We start from the raw sequence: 6,108 nt of genomic DNA, 5'->3' as shown, positions 1-6,108 counted from the left end.
AATTTTTCATATCTCCACTCCAGTAGGTGGCGCTGCGCCGAAACACTGTATGATGCCTCAGGTCATGCTTGTCATGACATGTACCAAGTTTGGTCTGAATATGATAAAGTGTTGCAGAGATACAGCCTTACTTCTATTTTCGCAAGCGCTATGTACAATTCGTTCGTGTGTTTTTCGAAAACAGTTTGGGCAATCGACTTGAATTCCATAACTTTTTGTCACCATTGTCTGAAGATGATCTGGTTTAATTTTCATGAAAATTGGACTAACGGCCTAGGAGGAGTTCGAAAAAGTAGGTTTTTCAGAAAATTCAAAATGGCGGAAAATTTTTCATGACGGAAAATGACGTCATATGATGCAATCGATTCGTCTTGACCCAAGGAATCATAGGAAAAAGGAATTTTGTTTCTAGCCCTTATGGTTCAAAAGTTATTAGCATAAACATAAGTGCAACTTTGAACAGCTGGTGGCGCTAGAGGGATTGAGTTAGAGACTCCAAATTTGCTATGGACAAAGGTCATTCTGTCCTCTAACTGTATGCCAAATTTCACAACTTTCCCGCAAGCGGTTCTATGGGCTGCCATAGACTTCAAGAGCGGAAGAAGAAGAAGAAGAAGAATAAATATAGCTGCAAGCAGCAATTACGGGGCCAAGCACAAAAACGGCACAAGAAGCCAGCCAACATGGCTGGGAGCATCAGACCAACAGCAGCAGTGAGCAATTAGAAAAAAAAAGTTATTAGAATTTTTGTCAAGTTTGTTATAACTTTTGACCACAAGGTGGTGCTGGTCCAAAACTTCTCGGGCTCTTTCAGGGCATTGTCCTGATGACCCATACCAAATTTATGAATTTTGGTCAAACCCATCAGAAGTTATAAGCAAAAATATCCATTATTCATATCTCCACTCCAGTAGGTGGCGCTGTGCCGAAACACTGTATGATGCCTCAGGTCATGCTTGTGATGACACGTACCAAGTTTGGTCTGAATATGATAAAGCATTGCAGAGATACAGCTGCAAGAGTCATTTTTGCATCATATCTCAAATTGTTTGCTCTGGTATACGAAAACGGTTTGACTTATCGACTTGAAATCCATAACATTTTGTCGGCATGGTCTGAAGATGATACGGTTCAATTTTGGTGAAAATCGGAGCAACGGTCTAGGAGGAATTCGAAAAAGTAGGTTTTTAAAGTAAAACAATATGGCGGACAGGAAGTTCAGCTGACTATGGCAAATTTGATATCTATGTTCTCAGCATGACCCAAGAAATATACAGAGACCAGTTTCATTACAATCAGTTAATATAGTCAAAACTTATTAGCATTTTTGTAAATTTTGTTATAACTTTTGACCACAAGGTGGCGCAGTGCCGAAACTTCTCAGGCTCCTTCAGGGCATTGTCCTGATGACCCATGCCAAATTGATGAATTTTGGTCAAACCCATCAGAAGTTATAAGCAAAAATAAAAAAATTTCATATCTCCACTCCAGTAGGTGGCGCTGTGCCGAAACAATGTATGATGCCTCAGGTCATGCTTGTGAAGACACATACCAAGTTTGGTCTGAATATGTCAAAGCATTGTAGAGATACAGCTTCAAGAGTAATTTTTGCATCATATCTCAAATTCTTTGCTCCTGCATACGAAAACGGTTTGACTTATCGACTTGAAATCCATAACTTTTTGTCGGCATGGTCTGAAGATGATACGGTTCAATTTTGGTGAAAATCGGAGCAACGGTCTAGGAGGAGTTCGAAAAAGTAGGTTTTTAAAGAAAAACAATATGGCGGACAGGAAGTTCAGCTGACTATGGCAAATTTGATATCTATGTTCTCAGCATGACCCAAGGAATCTACTGAGACCAGTTTCATTACAATCGGTTGATATAATCAAAAGTTATTAGCATTTTCGTAAATTTTGTTATAACTTTTGACCACAAGGTGGCGCTGGTCTGAAAATTCTCAGGCTCCTTCAGGGCATTGTGCTGATGACCCATACCGAGTTTTGTAAAGATACGCTAATGCGTTCGTAAAATACAGCATTTTAGAACAAAATTCAAAATGGCCGACGGCCAAAATGTCTGATATGGGAAAATTGGGTAACATTCGACTCGGCATGATGCTCTGAATCCAACGAGACCAAATTTATGATTTTTGGACAAACCCATCAGAAGTTATAAGCAAAAACATCAATTTTTCATATCTCCACTCCAGTAGGTGGCGCTGCGCCGAAACACTGTATGATGCCTCAGGTCATGCTTGTCATGACATGTACCAAGTTTGGTCTGAATATGATAAAGTGTTGCAGAGATACAGCCTTACTTCTATTTTCGCAAGCGCTATGTACAATTCGTTCGTGTGTTTTTCGAAAACAGTTTGGGCAATCGACTTGAATTCCATAACTTTTTGTCACCATTGTCTGAAGATGATCTGGTTTAATTTTCATGAAAATTGGACTAACGGCCTAGGAGGAGTTCGAAAAAGTAGGTTTTTCAGAAAATTCAAAATGGCGGAAAATTTTTCATGACGGAAAATGACGTCATATGGTACAATCGATTCGTCTTGACCCAATGAATCAGAGGAAAAAAGAAGTTTGTTTCTAGCCCTTATGGTTCAAAAGTTATTAGCATAAACATAAGTGCAACTTTGGACAGCTGGTGGCGCTAGAGGGATTGAGTTAGAGACTCCAAATTTGCTATGGACAAAGGTCATTCTGTCCTCTAACTGTGTGCCAAATTTCACAATTTTCCCGCAAGCGGTTCTATGGGCTGCCATAGACTTCAAGAGCGGAAGAAGAAGAAGAAGAAGAAGAAGAATAAATATAGCTGCAAGCAGCAATTACGGGGCCAAGCACAAAAACGGCAGAAGAAGCCAGCCAACATGGCTGGGAGCATCAGACCAACAGCAGCAGTGAGCAATTAGAAAAAAAAGTTATTAGCATTTTTGTCAATTTTGTTATAACTTTTGACCACAAGGTGGCGCTGGTCCGAAACTTCTCAGGCTCCTTCAGGGCATTGTCCTGATGACCCATACCAAATTTATGAATTTTGGTCAAACCCATCAGAAGTTATAAGCAAAAATAGCCATTATTCATATCTCCACTCCAGTAGGTGGCGCTGCGCCGAAACACTGTATGATGCCTCAGGTCATGCTTGTGATGACACGTACCAAGTTTGGTCTGAATATGATAAAGCATTGCAGAGATACAGCTTCAAGAGTCATTTTTGCATCATATCTCAAATGTTTTGCTCTGGTATACGAAAACGGTTTGACTTATCAACTTGAAATCCATAACTTTTTGTCGGCATGGTCTGAAGATGATACGGTTCAATTTTGGTGAAAATCGGAGCAACGGTCTAGGAGGAGTTCGAAAAAGTAGGTTTTTAAAGTAAAACAATATGGCGGACAGGAATTTCAGCTGACTATGGCAAATTTGATATCTTTGTTCTCAGCATGACCCAAGGAATCTACTGAGACCAGTTTCATTACAATTGGTTAATATAGACAAAAGTTATTAGCATTTTTGTAAATTTTGTTATAACTTTTGACCACAAGGTGGTGCTGGTCCGAAACTTCTCAGGCTCCTTCAGGGCATTGTCCTGATGAACCATACCAAATTTATGAATTTTGGTCAAACCCATCAGAAGTTATAAGCAAAAACAGCCATTTTTCATATCTCCACTCCAGTAGGTGGCGCTGTGCTGAAACATTGTATGATGCCTCAGGTCATGCTTGTGATGACACATACCAAGTTTGGTCTGAATATGATAAAGCATAGCAGAGATACAGCTTCAAGAGTCATTTTTGCATCATGCCTCAAATTCGTTGCTCTGGTATGCGAAAACGGTTTGACTTATCGACTTGAAATCCATAACTTTTTGTCAGCATGGTCTGAAGATGATACGGTTCGATTTTGGTGAAAATCGGAGCAACGGTCTAGGAGGAGTTCGAAAAAGTAGGTTTTTAAAGAAAAACAATACAGCGGACAGGAAGTTCAGCTGACTATGGAAAGTTTGATATCTATGTTCTCAGCATGACCCAAGGAATCTACTGAAAACAGTTTCATTACAATCGGTTAATATACTCAAAAGTTATTAGCATTTCTGTAAATTTTGTTATAACTTTTGACCACAAGGTGGCGCAGTGCTGAAACTTCTCAGGCTCCTTCAGGGTATTGTGCTGGGGACCCATACCGAGTTTCGTAACGATACGCTAATGCGTTCGTAAAATACAGCATTTTAGCACGAAATTCAAAATAGCCGACTGCCAAAATGTCCGATATGGGAAAATTGGATATCATTTGACTCGGCATGATACCCCGAATCCAACAAGACCAAATTTATGATTTTTGGACAAACCCATCAGAAGTTATAAGCAAAAATATCCATTTTTCATATCTCCGCACCAGTAGGTGGCGCTGAGCCGAAACACTGCATGGTGCCTCAGGTCATGCTTGTGAAGACATGTATCAAGTTTGGTCTGAATATGATAAAGTGTTGCAGAGATACAGCCTTACTTCTATTTTCGCAAGCGCTACGTACAATTCGTTCGTGTGTTTTTCGAAAACGGTTTGAGCAATCGACTTGAATTCCATAACTTTTTGTCACCATGGTCTGAAGATGATCTGGTTTAATTTTCATGAAAATCGGACTAACGGCCTAGGAGGAGTTCGAAAAAGTAGGTTTTTCAGAAAATTCAAAATGGCGGAAAAATTTTCATGACGGAAAATGACGTCATATGATGCAATCGATTCGTCTTGACCCAAGGAATCATAGGAAAAAAGAATTTTGTTTCTAGCCCTTATGGTTCAAAAGTTATTAGCATAAACATAAGTGCAACTTTGGACAGCTGGTGGCGCTAGAGGGATTGAGTTAGAGACTCCAAATTTGCTATGGACAAAGGTCATTCTGTCCTCTAACTGTGTGCCAAATTTCACAACTTTCCCGCAAGCGGTTCTATGGGCTGCCATAGACTTCAAGAGCGGAAGAAGAAGAAGAATAATAATAAGCGTACGGAACGCCAACAATAACAATAGGTGCGTAAGCACCTTCGGTGCTTGGCCCCTAATAATAAGCGTACGGAACGCCAACAATAACAATAGGTGCCTAAGCACCTTCGGTGCTTGGCCCCTAATAAGCGTACGGAACGCCAACAATAACAATAGGTGCCTAAGCACCTTTGGTGCTTGGCCCCTAATAATAATAATAATAATAATAATAATAATAAAAAAAAAAAAAAAAGAACGCCAACGGATACAATAGGTGCCTCCGCACCTTCGGTGCTTGGCCCCTAATAATAATAAGAAAACTAACGGAAACAATAGGTGCCTACGCACCTTCGGTGCTTGGCCCCTAACAATAGGAGCCTAAGCACCTTCGGGTGTCTTTGGGTGGATTAGGACTGTTTGTGATTTGGTCTTAGTAACTTAGGAGTCCTCTTGACTACACATAACGTTTCACAGATCTAGGAGCTACTTTTAGTGCTAAAATGCTTTGTGAAATACACTTAGAGCAAAAATTTAGGACTCCTAAAATTAGGACTGACACACCCATTATTTTTAAGAGTTTCTCCTAAATCGGCAAGTTAGGAGCTACTTTTAGCCTTAAGATGTTTTGTGAATACGGCCCCTGAACATCTCGCTTGCGACTTCAAACGAGTGTGGTCAATTTGGATTGAATTACTGCAAGCCATGTGGTGGCATTCCATCCAAATACACACACACACACAGACACACACAGACCCGTATGAAGATTGTATGCACAAATATGACTGTGCCTATGTGTACCTGCCATTGTATTTCAATTAGCATATATGTAGCCCTAGTGTATAAGCTATGACTGTAGTGTGTTAGTGTCATCCTAAACGATGAGATTCTAGTATACCGGATCTTCCTTTTATGGTTTTTGCCACCTGACAAGTTTGGTTTCTTTGTAAAGCTCTCTTTATGCCTCATTCAACAATGTATGTCAAATTACTGTAAAAATGCATTGTTCTTTTTAATGGTACTGTGAAGTAAATACACTCTGATCTGATACTTCATAAATAATGCAAATCGAGCCGCAAGACGAGACAAAGTTTTGCTCGCCAAACATTGCACCCTGACCATTGGT

Source organism: Megalobrama amblycephala, linkage group LG7, assembly GCF_018812025.1.
Source record: "Megalobrama amblycephala isolate DHTTF-2021 linkage group LG7, ASM1881202v1, whole genome shotgun sequence".
In the NCBI taxonomy this organism is placed as follows: Eukaryota; Metazoa; Chordata; class Actinopteri; order Cypriniformes; family Xenocyprididae; genus Megalobrama; species Megalobrama amblycephala.
Note: the sequence above shows the minus strand (reverse complement) of the source record.